Below are 19,192 nucleotides of genomic sequence, written 5' to 3' on the forward strand. Positions count from 1 at the left end.
CTTGTTGTCAATGAAGTGGCCCTCGGGGATGACACTGGCATTCAGCACCTTGTACCTTTTTAGGAGAGTTAATGGTCAGTATGAGCATTTCTTTTAATTATCTATCAAAATTCTTTAAGTATCCATTGAATACCTCGGCTTGAAGTCAGCATAGAGAATTCTGCTGGGAAACCTTTCCTGCAGATTCTGATACCCTCCGCGACACGTTACACCTAGCTGGTGGATGACCAGGAAGTTCTCCATCAGACCTTCAAAAAATACAATATACCAGAGTTAACTCGAAAATTAAGTAAATCATACTACCAAAAAATCACTCTTCAAAGAAGAGTGAATACATTTTTCTATGTCCCTAGTCTTTGACTCATTGGGAATCGGCAACGACAAAGTGGATGATGGGTGCTCCTCAAGTCAGTCATCAGCTTGCCCAAGTTCTCCTTTAATCCAAAATGGTGATTTACATTTTATGTTTGGGGGGGAATTTTTTTTGTTTAATGCTATAACTCCCATTTAGAGTTTGAGCAGAGATTGAGATAACTGTATAGAGATAATTTTGCAATGTTAAACTTCCCCTCAACTTTAAACACAGTCCTGCATGGAACCACCCTTCTTCTTGCCCCTTCTTTCCACCATTTCTGTAAATGTTTTTTAAATAGACTTGTTATGTTAGAATTTGACATATCATTTACACTGAGCACATTCTACAGTTTAGTTAAGTTTACAGTAGAACCTTAAATGTATTTTCGTTTACTTAGTTACTATCATACCCTCAACACGTGAGGATACAGAACAGACAGCATTTTCACTGGGGCTTTCTCGTAAAGCTGAATGACAGAGTCATTCCAAGTGGATCCTTTTTCTTGTCCAGCCAACCAGCGATATTGTATCAACGATACCAGCATAGTGGACCAGGGACGTGGGCCCCAATCTTGCCTTTGCAGGCTTAGTCTTCCTCAAATGCTTTGTTTTTGCCAGATGTGGTCATACAGCTTGTCTTGACAGGATGTGTCGTGGCCCTTTGGGTGACATGCACTCCTCTTCAGGATGGAGAAATTCCCATGGGCTTGAAATGGTGTAAAGACGATGTCATTAGTGATAACATGTTTAAAATTAAGAAAATGATATACCAATTGAGTGGTTATCCACTTTTCAATAATCTCAAGCCAGCAGCCAGTCGCATGCCAAAGTCAATGACATCCAGACAATCCCTCCTTCTTGTACTCCTCTTGCTCCAGGACAACATATTGTGGTTAAGAACTGTTGCAGTTTCTCCTTGGTGCAGTTGATGCACAGCTGTTCCAAGGTGTTGAACTGTGATGGAACAAATAATTAGTACATCTCTCCAGGGAAATAAAGGTTCTGTCTGAAAATATAGGCCTCACTTGGTTTGAAATGAGCTTATCAAAGATTTCAAGCGCAGCAATATCCAGGACACCATGTAGAACTGTCCTTGCCTTGTTTTCTGTCCAAACTCTGTGATACGGACGACCATCCACAAGAACATCCCTCCATAGATAGACTGCCAGGCAGGCCAGCGTTCATCACATGAATACAAACAAGAATGTAGTTGTCAACTAATGACCAAAACAATCCAAAATTAAAAAAGTCACAATGAATACACTGTTCTACAGGTAAATTAACAGAATTCATACCAGTTTATCTCATTACCTGAGGTTACCAGTCTGCCCCTTGTGACATCTCATTTTCCGACCTTCACTCTGGGATAGCACAGAGCCTTGAATCATGTCAGCGGAGTTCAGCCCGCGGTAAGCAACTTGTCACCTCGGAAAATGTTCGACATTTCCATCCTGTATATTAAACCCGTGGATTAAGACCTGTTTACCATTTTCCCCAAGCTATTTACTGGCATTTAATACTCACCCTCTGTGCCATCAGGCTCAGCCTGCCTCCTCACGCTGCTTCTGCTTGAACTCAATTTTCCATGGTGATGACATCACCCGTCATTCTGTAGATGCTCACCTTCTCTTCACCATGGAAGCCCAGGATATCCATGGCATTCTGAGTTCAAAACATTCCCACCCAACATAATCAATTTAGAAAAATGGACTAAAGATTTGTTTTGATGTGAATATTAAAATTTGAAAGTACACATCACTTACTCATGTCTTCCAGCTCAACTTTGTCATCAAGTGCTGGCCACAGTGATCTGACCCATGCTACCCATGGGGAATCGTAGGGTTGGTTGTGATAAGTGTCCAATCTGGAGATCAAAAAGGGTAAACACGTCAAGAATCATATGAACACGCAGAATTTTTTGTTCATATTTAAACGGTTAAACATGTTCATCTTCCTAATCCTCTTACCAATATAGCAGGAATGTGGCCGTCATCATCTGGAAGAAGATTTGTATCCTCTTTTCCTCAGAAAGCTGTATTCCACTCTGCACTTCTCACAGATCTACAGATATTTTCATCATTACAGTCTGCCCATTTCTCAATTCCAGTCATTTGTTTGTAGCATGGTTATATTACTTACATGCCTCAATAGCAGCCTAGCCAGTTGCCAGTTGTGCCGAAATGGATTCTGATGATTTACCCTTTTGGACAAAGGATTTTTAATTTCCTTCCACATTGGCAACTTAACAAGACTTCTTTCATGTGTAGAAAATTATTCCATACTTACAAACGAGAAGAGTTGTCATTCCTGATCGTTTTGGTTACCATAGGCCTCCCGCAGGGATTGGCTGCAATAAGTTCTGATCTCCAGTACCCCTAATCCCGGTTTTGAATTACAGTTTACATTTTCCCCTTTGAAAAAATATTCTATAGAGGAAGAACCCTGAATTGTAACCTAGAGGTGACCTCCCTTTGGATTCGTCCTCTTCGGTCCACCACTGGATTGTTTGCAAAGTACTGAGACACGCTTGGTGTTTACGTCATTTCCATCCACCCCAAAAAGCGCACCAGATTCTCCACTAGGTATCACATAGACTTTTTCCGAATTTGATCAAGATCTTATTTTACCGTCAAAGCAAACAAATGTAAATGTACCAACTTTACGTATCAAGACAGACGGGTCTCCCTATCTGAAATTAAAAAGAATAATTTACTGTTTCCTAAACCAAAACCCCTTATACGGATCCATTCTAGGCAGGCAAGCAGCTTTATTTGTAGAGCACATTCAGCCAGGTCAATCCAAAGTCTCTACATTTAGTGATTTGATAACTAGCAAAGTACTTGAAATCCATTCTTTGAGACACAGAAAAACCGTTTACGGACTTCAGAAATTGTAGATTTGTGACCAGTGCTGTTCTTAGTGTAGGCTGGATCGCCTTTCAATTTAGCTGAGGCTTTCTGGTTGATTTATTCAGGCGCCTGTAACAGACCCGTTACTATTACGTCTACTGAGATGAGAAGCATGGACAATTTTTTCCAATCCTGGTTCACACGTAGTCTTCAACCCTTGATCCATTAAGGTAGTAATACCAGGTTTACTTTGTAACTGTCTTATGTGTGTTAAAATTCAGTCCATAGCCGTCTCAGTGCTGTGTTGGTTTGGACACCCTACTGAAAGGTATCAAACTCTTGTCTTGTAACACGACATGGTTTGATTTTGAAAAACGCTTATTTTCATGATTTTACTTAAAACGGAAGGTTGATATCGGCCATAGTTGCTCATTAGTGATTTTTCTAGATTTTTCTTCTACATTGACATTGACATTCTAATGCCTTACCAGTAAGCTTAACTGAAAGGCGTTGTCAGAGACAGAGAAGATGTGGGGCGGAGCCTCCATACGCTTCTTGCCTCTATAGGCGCCCACACAAATTCCAATCGTACACTGGAGCCCTTGTAGGGGTTTCACAGTGGCACCGAACACCCAGAGTAGTCTGAAACGGATCATAGAGATTCCACACTTAACGCTATGTTTCCTACAAGTTTTACAATTCACAATGTTCTGTTCTCATTTGCAGATTGTCCCTTACGAGTCATCCATGCTGCAAACCTCTTTGATGTTTATACATCACAGGGCTTCTTGAGATGGGTCATCATGGCCATGTCCTCAATCTTTTCATACTTGGGAGGGTTCATTGGATAGCCGTCACTTTCTTACTGGCCTCTCCTGCACAGGACAAGACATAAGACACAATAAGAACTAGATAAGAATTCCCCGTTGACAGTGACTCATGATACTAACCTCCTTAGTGTCCAGGGACTTCGACGGTGACTTTGTCACCATCTTTCTTGCATGATTTTGCCTTCAAGTACAGCCTCCTTGACATCGTCCACGTAGCAGGCACTCTTGGCCTCAAAATGGTGAACTTTGACCTCAATTCTCCCTTTTCCTTGCTTACGAAGAAACGGCAGCTTTGGCCATAATGGCCATCTCGCGTCCGTACTCATGGGCGGTTACTGTCTGTGGAGTACTACACATTAGAGCAATCTATATATGTAGCAGTATAAACTTAAAGCCCCTGACTGGAAAAGCCCAGAATATATTGTTCACTAAAATAATTAACAGATTCTTGTCAAATTGAGTTCTGCCATCATTTCAAGTCAGTAAGTCAAACAACAGCAATCTGAATGAGTTTCTGTTCATATCATTGCACATGTCCTAAATGGCCTGGTGTTAGTACTAAACAGCAATATATCAATATCAAAAAATATTATTTTACATATTACAAGGACCGTCAGCGTAGTTAAAGCTTTCAGACCGGCAGATTGTCTATCTTTAATTTCATACTGCCTATAATTTACACACATCTTTGCATGTCCTCTCCATCCAGGGAGGAATTTCATGCTCAGTTTCGTTTCCTGGGTGTCTTCCGTTTAAGGGACCATAGTTTCACATGATGTACGATTGTAAAGCCCATTGAGACAATTTGCTATTAGGCTCGATAAAAAGTCTACTTTTCTTGGCTTGTTAACTTGGGATTGTCATTAACACTAGTCGTTGTGGAGTTTTGTCCTAATTGATGCAAACGCCTAAGGTCATGGATATACGCTCAAATTTAAAATAAAGGTGCCATACCTTATCCGTTCTCCTTGGAAAAGAATGTGGCACTCCACAATCCTAGTGACAAACATCATGGGTTAGTCGTGTAGGAACAACCTCAAATGGGGACTGTGTTGACATATTTTTCTCCTACTCTCTTATAGAGATGTGTAAAATCTTGTATCAAAGATGTAGAGTGCATGAATACATACTATTCTACCTGAGCTGCCTTGCACTCTATTTATATTCAAATCTTAAATCTCACTATACTGATATTTGCACTATGGATTCCTTCTCTTCAATGTTGGTATTTTTTTTTATTTCTTAATTGTATTGTATTAACAGTATTTTTTATATTTACTGTTCTTCTGCTTTAATTCTTTTTATTTTATTAGTGTTGTACTTTTAAAGCCAAGATTAACCAGAGTCAATTAACAAAATATTTAGTAAACTCTATATGTCATATATTTTTCAAATGAGAAATACATCTAATGGTACGATGCAGAGTAGTTAGACCACCTCACACAAGCTTGAACTTCAGTCGCCTCCAACACGCTAAGGCCTCCCATGGACCCCTTACTATCAGTCTGTGTGCTTCCAAGCAAGGTAAGCAGACTTTATTTGCCATTAGGGTAGGTGACAGCTGACTCAAAGCATTTTTGCGGGTTCGATATTTGGAGATCGCACCCTAATCAGCTTTTTGATTTCTTTTACAACCTAGACAATACATATTACGTTTTTATTTAAAGAAATATACTAGGAACTGTTGGGGTTAACCCCTCCTTAAATGATTACCTTTAAGATGTTTGGTGATTGATAATTAACATTCTTTAATTGAAGACTGGTGTTGTAAGATTTTAATTAATAGTGGAATTTTTCTGACAGACAGCAAATGCATGAAAGGTAATGAACATTGACTTATGGTCTTAAATTATCTTCGTGCTTGCGCATTTTTTTTTTTTTTTTTGTTTTTTTTTATTTTTTTTTTTTTTTTGTTTGGTAAATTCTTGACCCTATTAAACATGCTTGTACGGGTTTTCGAAAGTTTGGTTACCCCAGGTAAAAGTGGTATTAATGCCCAAGCCATCTAATGAAGATTGACAATTGTATAATAAGGTCCAAAGTTAGATTTTATTTCCATCATTTACACTTTTAAATTACTAAACAAAAATTGGCTCTGCAAAAGTTTGGGACCCTGAAGAGGTTTATATTATGTACCCCCCCCCCCCCCCCCTTGTTAAAGCTGAGACCTGACAGTGTCATGGATTGTTCTCAATCACCGCATCCGAAAGACCATGTGATTATCACTCTAGGTTTTAGAATGCCCAGACTCTCTGACTTTTTAACTTGCCCCACATCAGCACCATGGCTTCTTCTAAGGCATTGTCTAGCAACCTGAAGCTGAAATAGTTCACCAGCTCCAAGCAGGAGAAGGCTATAAGAAGATACAAGGGTTTTCAGATGCCACTATCCTCTGTTCGATGTATAAGACAGCGTGTCATTCATCAGGAACAGTGGAAGTGAAAGCAAGATCTGGAAGACCAAACAAATATCAGACAGAACAGCTCGCGGGATTGTGAGAAACGCCAAGTCCAAATCCACGTTTGACTGCAGGATCCATCAGCAAAAGCCTGTAGACACGGCGTTGTGCTACACATTCCACTATACAGCGACACTTGTAACAGATATGGGTCCTTCACGAAGAGCATCCGAAAAAAACTCTCTACGTTCTCCACCAAACGTCACGTTGAAAGTTTGTAAATGAAAGTAGACCAGCCTGATGCATTGTGGGAACAAGTTCTGTGGACTGGACCCGTGAGGTAAAATAGAACTTATTTGGCTTGCATGAGAAAAGTACGTTTGGAGAAGAAAGGCACAGAATTGACTAAAAGAACCTTCTGTCCAACTGTTTAGCATGGGGGGGGGGGGGATCAATCATGCTTTGGGGTTGTATTGCCGCATTGGGCCAGGGAACATTTCACGCGTATACAGAAAAAAAATGAATTTAATAAAATTTCATCAAATTTTGGGCGCTAACTTGATGCATCTTGAAAAAGCTGAGTTAGAGAGGGATGGCTTCGACAAATGGATAATGATCCTAATCACCTCAAACCCCGGTGGATTACATCAAGAGCTTAACTGAAGGTTGTTGCCATGGCCTTCACATCTCCTGAACTCAACATAATTGAAAATCTATGATCGACCTTAAAAGACGCATGCTTGTCAGACCGCCCAGAACTCTCAAAGACGGAAGACTTTTGGAAGGAAAATGGCAAAGATACCCAAACAGAATCAAAAGACTCTGGCTGGCAACAAACGCCGTTTCCAAGCTGTGAATACTTGCAGACGCCATTTTTTTTGTTTTCTGTTTTTTTGAAAGTGTAGATGATGAAATAAAATCTAACTTTTTGTGACATATAATTACAAATGTATAATCTGTCATTTGATGGCTTTTAGAGATTTTTCCGTCTTTTTTGGCTTCTTATGCACATTAATACATTTTTTGTCTGGGTCCCCAACCTTCAAACCCCACTGTATAAAGCACAATGGTGTTGAACTTGTTTTTCAATGATGTGATGTTGGACTTCGTTTTAAACTTTTGGCAACCTTTAAGGAAAATGCAGGACAAAAAGCAAAATTACTTTTTACACTTCACATCATGAATTGGATCGTTGGGTATTTTTTTGCAAATCTGTAGGTGCCTATTTAAACATACCCTGTATAACCTCCTGTTATTATTTATCAAATTATTCTTATATGCAAATTATCTTTACAATTGCCATTTTTTATCACATTTATCTATCCTTTCTAACATAACTTAACATCCATTTAGTCAAAAATGTCAAATGTCTCCGGAAATTAATTTCAATCCTTTCAGGCTCTGAGATGTCTTTTTAAAGGAGATCCTCCACATATAGAATGATTTCAGGATAAGCAGGCAGAGTGAGCCATTTTCAGCAACTTGGCTGGTCGATGTAAACATATGCTATCTTTTATGGACCACATTTCTTCGGGGCCCCTCTTCAGCTCCTCTTGGAAATTTGAGTTGTTTCAAAGTTGCTGTTTGAAGGGGGAGAGTGGGCATGGCATCAAGTGGGAGAGCGCAACCAACTGGGAATTTGGCTTTCAACATTAGGAAACACACTGGTTTAGTAGTGTTACCAGAAAAAATCTTGCCATGCTTTGAGATTTTCCCGTGGATTTCCAACTTTACGTATTTTAGTGGATTTTTTAGTGGATACCTGTTTTAGGGTGAGATGCAGATATTTGATAAAATATGTTTGTCTGTTCTGGGATTATCAAAATGCTCCAAAAAGAATTATCAAAACAAAATTTTCATGCAACTGTACATTCACACAAGCTCTCTATAAAAAGAAACTACTCTGAGAAAGTCTGTTTTTAAGAGAGCCATCCACATTATATAGTGATAGGATTAACAGGCAGAGTGACCAGTTGTCAGCTATCTTGGGCTTGATGTAGACCGATCCTGTCTTCTATGAGCCCCATTTTCTTCGGGGCTCCTCGTCAAAGCCCTTTTTTGGTAATTTAGTGGACTTTGGTATTTGATTGATTACTCAATTGAAATATGTTTGTCTTTCTGGTCGTGATCAATGACCGAAAAGACTTTTAAAAATGTAATTTTCACGCAAATGTCCAATATTACACAAGCTACTGTACTACATATTAGATAGCAAAAACAGTGAAATAGTTAGCCACATAAGTCTAAGGTACTGTCAGTAAAATACCTCAGGCATCTTTTCTCAGATTTCACTGACTGGGATGTTCACTACATCTTTGTTTACTAAACTCTCACACAATTTAAAACAATGACTAAAATGTTTTAGGATGGCTCCTACAATGCTTCTTATTCCTTTTTGTCATCAATGTTAAGATTATTTTATTTTCAGAGGCCTGCTTGCCCACCATGGCGGTTCAGTGAGCACACAGCTGATTGATTTCTCACAGCAAAGCACTCCCCCCCTCCAGAATTTACCTCATTTCTCAAAGTCAGCGTACATGCTATTGAGGTTTCTTTGAAGAAAAATGATAAAGCTCTGTACACTTGTAAACTGTTTTTTTGAGAATAAGAAATACGTTATGCTCACCACACATCATGATTATGAAATAAGAACTGCAGTCAAAAAGTGACTTTTTAATAACTAATACTGGCAAAAATAGCTAATTACTTAAATAATTTGGTGCTCTTCCCTCAACAAATTAAAAAATGTCTTGTCTGCTCATCTAGTACAACCTGTCCCAGCTTTGAGCATAAATCAGTCAGTTGTACTCTTTGAAGTGCTAATTTGTTTTTATGGTTCTTTTAATACCGTCGCCTAACATTTTGTGTGCTGCATTTTTCAACTCACGTATTAATATGTGTGAAACGTCTGAAATAAGAGGTCCGAGGACACCTGGTGTTCTGGGGGCGGACATTAAAGCCAAGGCAGTTTTTGAAGCTTCGGAAATTCCAGTCTGCGACTATTACAGTAACCAGATGAGAACGTATGATTGGAAACAGTTGACCTGGCCTGAAAGTTAACTTTTTGAATTTAAGAATCCACCTGCCACAGTCACTTGTACCAGCCACTTTTTTTGCCTCATAAAGGGAAAAACATGAAGTGCTGTTCTCTATGATACTATCCTGTTTCTTTTCTGGTACCTGCTGCATGGACTTGCGCCGTCATCACATGCTGTTAGGAGGGGGACCTGCCTTGATAACCAGCATAAAGCAACTTTCCTATACCTGGCTGGGACACACTTCATAAAGTTTGATGAAGTAGTTATTGGGACTTTACCTTATCATTGCACCTGCATAATTAGTAGTTGTCCTCAATTTAGGTCATCCAGTACATCTTCTCTGCGGTTTTTCCTGCATCCACGTGTGTGATGTGTGTGTTCACAATCACACACCAGTCGCGGGGTATCGGAGCAGCATCTGCAAGGAGCCGAGTATACAACTGCTTAAGTTTCCGCAGCTTTTAGAGTGAAAAGACTCACAGCGTACCTCAATGTAAAATGTGTACATCTTGCAGGACGTTTTTTTTGGTAATGTAGATGTTGAGTCACCACTTCCTTCCTTCAATATCAGAAACACGGAAATATTTGACTTGTCTCACTCCCGATTGTTAGTGGCTGCATGTTGACTGTGCTGGGTGTTGTCTCGAGTGGATTAAAATGCGATCGGGTGCCCCGACTGCCAAGCCATTGTCTGCGCGTAGCAGCTGCATACCCTGCTTTACCAATAGTTTACGCGTCTGAATAACTAAATTCTATTGACCGTGTACCCGCCAGTTGCAAATTCCCCCGCAATTGCTGGTGGTCAGGTGCTAATTTCAGGCCCTGACGTTGACCATTCATGTTTAACCATATTTGTGTCTACAGAAAAGACCATAAAAGGACAGCTCACAGAAGGCAATGCTCATGGTGGATAAATTTCTAACTGAATACCAGGCAGCAATTTCAGCCATAACTCAAGTCAAGTGTCTCCTACACTCCGTGTGAATGGATCCGAAGTGGAGGGGCTTTAAGATTAACACCCAGTGCTTGTACAGTGGATGACCTTAATATAATACCCCATTGGGTTTTTACACCTCGCTGTAAGTAATTCATCTAATAGCCTACGTAACAGTTATACTATTAGATAACCTTTACTGTATAGTAAAGTCACATGATTCAAATGCAGGATGTACCTAACCACAGAGGCGGGGGAAGATATTTTTGGCTGGGGATGCTGGGGGGGTACACATCGCGTATTCTGCAGACCACTCACCTCTGTCACCTTTTTCCAAAACTCACTACCCACCCCTCCATGACCTGACACTAACCCTACTACCTCCAGTAGAGTAAGCTTTTCATAACCAGCTAATGGCAAAAAGCTCTAAGTGCCAAAACATAACAGACTATACAAACTAGTTCGTTTCTGACAGTATGTGACCGATTTTAAATGTTACATACTATTTTTCTTTATAATCGGCATACTACAATAAATTAACCTTCATCTAGGCTAAATATAGGCCACTTCGGGCCTGCAGTGGCATGAATAGACGCAAAAATGTAAACACTGGTCTGTACTGTGAGTTTCAGTACACCAAACATTATTTGTGCTCTGAGTTAGGATATAACCTCTGCCATGAGACCCTGAATATCCAGATCATCCAAATTGGGCTCTCCTGTTGGGACGGTTTCGGTGTTGAAGCACTGTATGGACTGGTGGGGCTGGTGGATAAACGCCTGTTTTAGGAGCATACCTTTATAATTCCATACTGTATATGCCCCCCACCCACAACAATAAATAGACATAAAGAGAATAAATAGTAAATGTATTACAGAATCATTCAGTACAGTAAATAAATTTTTAAGCTCATTTTTATTTTCATTGCAGTTTTGAAGCTTTGCCACTAGGGGTTTGCGGCCCGCACCTCCGCACCCCCCATCCCACGCCTATGTCACAACACACTCCTCTCAGCTTACCTTCTGACCCTATCACCGTAGTATTCGCCGTATTCTGTAGGCCTTGTTCAAATATGGCCCTTCTGTGAAACATGTGCCAAAAATGTTTACTGTCTGTCATTTCTATGTCCTATACTACTGTCTGTGCTATGCTACTGTATATGTCTATGCTCATTGGCTACGGCTATTTCTGATTACTGTCATTGTCTGTCTGTCTATGCAATTGCTCCATGACTTAGGTTGGGTCCAAAACCCGTTCCACTATGGATAAAAAATCTTCGGCCATCCTTTGCTACGACGTTTGATGCTACATCAACTGCCAACCACTTTTTTCAACTAGTACATTTTTGGACCGTGACGCTTACTGTACTACATCTAAAGCTCTTTCCAGCCTCATATCTACCTTATACAATATTATTTGTGAAAGTCATCCTGCTGAAGGGGTCGGAAAGTACACATAACCACCCATGTGAAACAAAAATTTATTTGGCAAATATACTGTTGTACCTCCCCTTGCCCACCACCTGTGGAGAAACCGTGGGTGTCGGGTGCGCTGCCACATGGGTGGCGGCAAAGGTTCATGTGGCCGCACGGACCAAACCCGGGCGGCAGAGCTGGCTCTGGTGGTGGAACTTCGCCTCTTGTGGGGACGGAGCTGGAACGTGTGCGTAGGTGGAGCGCTACCACATTGGCTCTGGTGGGGCGTACACTACGCACACTCTCGGTCTGGCACCGTACTCCTGGATAGGGGGTTTGGACTCTGTCCTACTTCCGTAGTTGCCCTGGTTTGAGGCTCCGGGCGGGGTGTGGGGATACTCACCAGCCCCCGGCTGAGCGCCGCTGCGTTGAGTTTACCCCGGTGGCACGAAGGGTTGCCCTCCCTACACCTCGGGTATGGGGGGGGGAACCTCTGACTGTTGTTTGTGCATATGCCCCAAACACAGAGTTTGGAGTATTCAGCCTTCTTGAGACCTTGAATGGAGTCCTGAATGGGGCTCAATAGGGGAAACCATAGTTCTGCTGGGGTACCTTCACGCCACAGTGGGCAATTGATGGAGATACTTGGAGAGGCTTGATTGGGAGGAACGGCCTCCCTCTCTAACCAGAGTGGTTGCTGTTCTTGACTTCTTTGCTAGTCCATGGATTGTCCATAACAAACCACGATGTTACCAGAGCACCCTAGGCCGAGATCACTGATCGATTTTTAATCGTTTCATCTGATTTAGGCCGTATGTTTTGGACACTCGGTGAAAGAGGGCGGAGCTGTCAACTGCCCCCTCTGGGTTGTGAGTTGGGTCAGGGATGGGGGAGACTCTGGACAGACCCGGGTGTGGTAAGCCCCAAACGCTAGTGCGGATAAAATTTGGCGACCGTCGGAGAGGCCCCAGTCCGACGGACTTTCAACTCACCACCTCTGGCAGAGCTTTTTGTGCATCCTCGGTAGAGGCTGGGGGCATTGAAACCTGAGTGGACAATTTCAAAGTTTCCATTGCTGAGCTGCGCCGGGGAGCTTGTGGTCTAAGGGTCTTAGGTGCCTCAAGGTGCGGTAACCCACAAAACCCTGGTGACACCGGTGGTCATGGAAGGCGTCCGACTGATGGAGTCTTTCCGGATATGTATCCCGGAGGACTGCTGAAGCAGTTTGCACAGATACCACGGTCCGAAGGCTGCAGGCCTCTGCCGTTACAGATACAAGCAGCGGTTGTGGAGAAGTTTTGGAGAAGACTGGAGAAGGACGTTCGGAAACAAAAAGTCGTCACCAGGTACTTCTGGAAAACTGTTTTTCGCCACCTCAGGAGGGGATCTGGGAATCATCCCAGCTGTATCCAATAATGAGGTCGTTGTTGACCTCACCTGGGGAGGAATAGGCGGTGTAAGGCGCCACTTTGAGGAACCCTAAATACCACTGAACACGTTCTCTGTGATTGAGGCAAGCTGGAAGATATGGGGATTTTTTTCAATTTCCCTGTGAAGGTTGGCTGAGGTAGTTTAACAACTCCACACGGCAAAGCCGCCAGGGATTGATGAGATCCGCCAGAACTGCTGAAAGCTCTGGGTGTTGAGGGCTTTCCTTGGTGACCACGCCTCTTTAACATGCGTGGAATTCTAGTACAGTGATACGAGAGGCAGACTGGGTGGTGGTTCCCTCTCAAAAAGGGGTACCAGAGGGGTTGTTGTGGCCAATTATAGGGGGATCACACTTCTCAGCCTCCCTGGTAAAGTCTCCCTAAGGTGCTGGAAAGGAGGGTTCGCCGATAGTCAAACCTCGATTGAAGAGGAACAATCAGATTCCGTCCTGGTCGTGGAACACGGATCCAAATCTTTACGCTTGCAGGATCTTGGAGTGAGCCGGGAGAATGCCAACCAGTCTATTGTGTTTTGTGATCTGGAGAAGGCGTATGACGGTCCCCCGGGAGAAACGGTGGGAGGTTCTGGGAGTTATGGGGTGAGGGGTCCCTTTCAGGGCCACCATCTCTGGTGACCAAGCGAGAGCTGTGTCCAGGTTCTCTGCAGTACGTCGGACCGTTCCAGGGAGGTTGGGCTCTGCAGGGCTGCGCTTGTCACCAACCGTTTATAACATTTATGGACAAGATATCGAGGTGTATTCAGGTTGCAAGTTCGGTGGGCTCGGGATCTCATCGCTGCCCCTTTTGCAGATTATGTGGCCTGTATGGCGGCGTCTGGCCTGTGACCTTCAGCACTCCCTGTATTCGGTTTGCCGCTGAGTGTGAAGCGACTGGGATGAGATCAGCACCTCTAAATCGGAGGCCATGGTTTCTCACAGGACCCGATGGATTGCATTCTTCAGTAGGAGTGAGTCCTTACTCCAAGTGGGAAGGAGTTAATAACGTGGGGTCTTGTTTGCGAGGGAGGGGACCATGGAGCTTGAGATTGGTCGGAGACTCGGATCAAGACCGGTGCGGGATTCTTCGTTTATCGCACCGGTGTGGCCAGAAGCAAAGCTTTCATCTAACCGGTCAATTTCGTTGCCTTACCCTCACCTATGGTCTGAATGCCTGGGTCATGACTGAAAGACGAATCCAGGGTACAAGCAGCCGCAATGGTTTTCCTCAGGAGGGTGGCTGGCGTCTCCCTTAGAGATATGTGAGTGCACAGACATCCGTTAGTATCCCGCTGCTCCTTTGTGTAGAAAAGAGCCAGTTGATGTGGGTTTCGGCAGCTTGTAAGGATGCCTCCTGGGCGCCTCCCTAGGGATGTGTTCCAGGCACGTCAGCCTGGGAGGAGGCTCGGGGAGCCCAGGACAAAGGTGTAGAGATTATTCTCCAACCTGCCTGGGAACGCCTCGCGATCCCCCAGTCGAGCGGTGGATGTTGCTCGGGAAAGGGAAGTTTGGGGTCCCCTACGAGCTCGCCCCCACGACCCAATACTGGAATAAGCGTTCGACGATGTATTATTACTGGTTGTAACCAGCCTTATTGCCCCCCTATGAACCCCTCGGGCCACTACTGATTGTCTTTGGTTAATTTTTACAGGTTATTTTATTGGCATGGCGCCCTAAAACTTCAAGCGTGTACGGAGTTTTGTAAAGATTTTGTATGATTGGAATGTGTGATCACACGTTTCTACATTCACATACCAGCTGCGGCACTGAGATACAAATATTTTTAGAATTATTACAGTCTATGCAGGTGGTATGGCATAGCTAATCGACTGGAACCATCACCAGTTTCTGGCCGAGTTTATGGTGGCTCCGTCCCCGGCAGTACCCCACACTGCTTAGGCGAGACCCACACAGACTTTGCAACTCCCTAAGCAACCCCCTGTTGCTTTGCTGTTGAGCCACCAGAGCGGAGGCAGTTTTTACATGTGTTTAAGGCCCTGAATTTTGTGAAAATCATAACGCAGCAGTTCTGTGTGTGATGGATCTCCTGTTGTTGGGGAATAGGAGCATTGCATTGTCCATCTGTGGGTAGATTCTTTCAGCCGGGCTGTTGACTTTGGTAAAAGGCGCAGACAACCCTGTATTCTGATATTTCTTGGTGTTATCCAACAACTTCTGTCTATTCGAGCCAAAGTTTATTCTGGAGGTGTCAGAGTTTATTTTTGCTGTCCAAATGTCCAAAGATTGGGCACCAGTCAGAGCTCATCTTGGATTAGGCAATTAGGGCCCAGCACTGCAGTGCAAGGGCACCAACCGTGTCCTTTTTTTTTTTTGGGGGCACAAAGTGCAATTGCTTTTGTTTTTTTAAAGTCTTATTTATTATTTCCGCACCTCTCCCATTCTCTCATTTTGAGGGGCCCTTAGCATGCGGGCACACTCACTGCCATTTGCTCCGAGCTCCCCTAATTGGCACCCTGATTCGACAAAAGTAGTAATTCATCATCCAACTTTCAGGTTACAATGCGTATCATCTGGAACTCTATGAAGCTATTTTTAGTAAAAAAAATCAAAAGAAATGTAAAATTTACACTAGCCGCATTTTCCGTCTGAACTTTCTCAGTTTAACGAACTTTGTTTGAAAAAGGACTTTATGAGCCCCCCACAAAAACTCTCAGAATCTTGCAGCCAGGTGCAGTATATTAAATCGTTCATAGGCTTGGGACTGGTCCTACTTGTTCTTAGCCTGGTTTTTCGCCCTTTGGGCACATGTTTTGACAACCTCTATATACAAACTCACAAACTTGGTGCCCACAGAAACACCTGGGAGCTTTGGCGAGACTTTTTGCAATTTGGCTGCTACCTGTAAGCGGCTCCATAGGCCCCCTATGGGTGGAAGGCCTTAAACATTTGGACAGAGTTACTACTACGATCTTCACTGGATTTGATACCATATTGTTCTAATTCATAACAGACATCTTTCCCCATTTTACCTTCAGTATCTCCGGCTTGCAATGGAAGGCGGCCATTTTGACTTTTATACATTTTTTTCTTGGTTTTTACATCTTTCTAAACTCCTCCTAGGCCCTGATTGTAGTCAGGCCTAGGGGGTCCACACTGCAGGTAGTATCTACTGACCCTCTGACAAAATGCTATCCAAAGATTTGCAAGTTACAGAGGACCAACTGTCATGTCTGGGGCTGTTGAAGAGAAGTTGCATATCTGGCCATATTTATTTATATTCCGATTAACACCAAACAGGACAACAATTGGGATATAGATGGACCCGGTGGACCTGTGACAAAAGCTATGAAGAATTTGATAGCTAACACAATGCGCCGTTATACATTAACAACTTCCTTAAGTGGCTGTGAAACAGGAACGGTTGTCTCTTGGTAAACGTTATTTCAGATTTACTGACTTAAATGTTTATCTACCTGTGACATTGAGCCGCCCCCTATAACTCTATCACACTTATTTACCCAGACATGCCCCCTCTGTGAACCATTTAAAGGAATGTAAAAGGGTAAAAACCACCCCTGGTAAAACACGTACCTCAAAGATATGTATATCATTTTAAAAATGGTCTCCAAATATTTAAGACCATTTTTTTGTCATTTTAGGTATTCAAGTTTTGTTTTTTTTATTTCAATTTGGTTATGATGTCACATCGGTCGAGTAGCCTCAGCCTAGTTCTAGCTATGAACTATGAGGAATTGCCGAGAGTTGAGAAGTCTCCTGGTGAGTTGCTATCAGTTAGCAACGCAGCAGTGCACACAATAATACTTTTTGTTTTTTAAACTGTAGAGCACAGCGTGACATTTTCTATCTATCTAGTGAAGTGGATCATGTTGTTAGTTCAGATTAGTAGTGGTAATTTATCGAAGCTATGAAATAGAAGGCATCATGCTCTCTTTTTTGACAAAAATACAGACTTTAACTATTCCATATGGAAGTTTTTTAAGGAAGGAGCGGTTGGGTCCACAGAGAGAAGCACACACACAGATAGCTGCAGCAAAATCAATCTTTGGATTTTTCAGTGTCGAGAACCTCGGAAAGGAAATGCACACACAGCAAAGATGTGTGTCTGCCGTACCTGCGAGGACACTTGCCCGTTCATCGCTGCTTGCAGCTTTAAATCTTAGTCACAATATTTTTTTGTGCCTTTGTGTCAGGTTAAGAAAAACATTTGCTTTTTTTCACCTTGTATGTATTCTTCACTCCCATATTGTTCACCATCACCCACATTTGCGGATTTTTTTAAGCGTTTTTCATGTCCCAAAAAAATCTACCCTTAACAAGCAGCACAGCGATGAAAGTATTACGAACAGATTTATAATCAACAATAACTTTTTCTTTTATTCGCTTGACTTTTCCTCACATATTATATGATTCACACAGCCATACTCTTGTGTGTTTTCCTGCTGCTTCTTTTCCGTAGAACACAAATGTTTGTTTGAATAGCTTATAGGGGACATCATTGTGATCTTTTATTTTATAGTATTTAACCTTTCTTTATAAGTTGAAACATATACTGTAAGATTTCTCTAACATATTACAGTAAATTGTAAGACTAATTTCTTAGTTTGTTATTTTTCACCAACCACGTATTTTATTTACCTTGCCAAGTCCCGGCTCTTTGCCCGCAGCTTGGTTGACCGGGACTTCTGCGATGTCAGCGCGCATCCTCAGCCTCCTCCGCTCATGCTGACCTTCCTGCACTTGGACAGATGGTCGTTGGCCACTGTTTCCTCCCTGACACAGCCGCAAAGAAGTGTAAATGTTTCACAAGATCCATAGTACTACGTCATTAAATTCACTGACATATTGTCAAACTTTTGTTTTTTCCTTACCCCCCACGCCTCCTCAGCCTGCCTCTTGTATGCCTTGACCTTCATCGGCAATTTGTCGACCAGATCCTGCAGCCTGGTAACGTTTTTTTTTCTGTCCTCCTCAGTCTATACTAGTGGCAGTATAGGTTGCATGAATTTTAACTAAATGGTAATAATTAGATCATTTGAAAACTGTACATGGTAACTATCAAAGTTGAACTGGTACCTGATCAGTGAGCTCTTCACCCTCCTCTCATATTTGCGGACACCCTTATGGCATCTGCTCCGTGTCCCTCTGCTCAGCCTCAACCTCAGCCTCCAGTTAAAAACAACTCACCTTCAAAAACAAGACAATAACTATCCGTCTTTCTTTTTCCTAAGCCTTGCTTCCGTTGTTCCAATTCTTAAATTTTTCATTCAAAACCTTTATTTAAACCAGGGATAAAAAAGTCCTTGAGATTAAAAATCCTCATTTTACAAGAGTGTCCTGCAGTGGCAGCAGCACGATTTCCAAGCAGAGAACCCTTACATGTAAATACATAACACCTTTTCACTCATATTCATCAACAATGTCATCATAAAATACCAGGGTCCTAATCAATTTAAAAACATGACTACAGACTGCCCTTGCTGTAAGGTCCTTAACAAGCCTTTACAGAATAAAAGGAGCCCAACTCCTTCAAATGTAGTTCATTTTGAAGCTGATTCCAAGCAGATGGGGCTGCAAACATTAAAGCCCTTTTGGGGCCGAAGTCAGTGGCGTCTTTAGTGACGGTCAATAAAAACAAATCCTGTGAGCGCAGGTGATATGTCCCTGCAGACCTCGGGACGATGTAGTTTCAAATAAGAGGAAAGTCCTATACTGCCTTAGTAAATAAAAAGATGCCGTGTCATCCAACGCCGATCGAGAGTAAAACACCCGACCCGAGAATACAACAAACAGTTATGATGGGGGGGGGGGGGGGGGGAGACAGAATTTTAAGTTTTTGATGGGAATCGCAAGGCTCAATGAAACACAGTGTCCAAAGCAAAACAATGAAGAATACTGGTAACGTTTGAAATGCTCGTATAAAATACATCCGTGTAGTATCCAACACAGACAGAATGTTGCTGTTACTA

At 42.4% G+C, this 19,192-nt stretch overlaps 1 pseudogene; it reads right to left on the reverse strand.

Annotated features, from left to right (window-relative positions):
• The window catches only part of LOC116707347 (myosin heavy chain, fast skeletal muscle-like), a 45,819-nt pseudogene that overhangs the window by 21,112 nt on the left and 5,515 nt on the right, over positions 1–19,192 (reverse strand).

Source organism: Etheostoma spectabile, chromosome 19, assembly GCF_008692095.1.
Source record: "Etheostoma spectabile isolate EspeVRDwgs_2016 chromosome 19, UIUC_Espe_1.0, whole genome shotgun sequence".
NCBI lineage: Eukaryota > Metazoa > Chordata > Actinopteri > Perciformes > Percidae > Etheostoma > Etheostoma spectabile.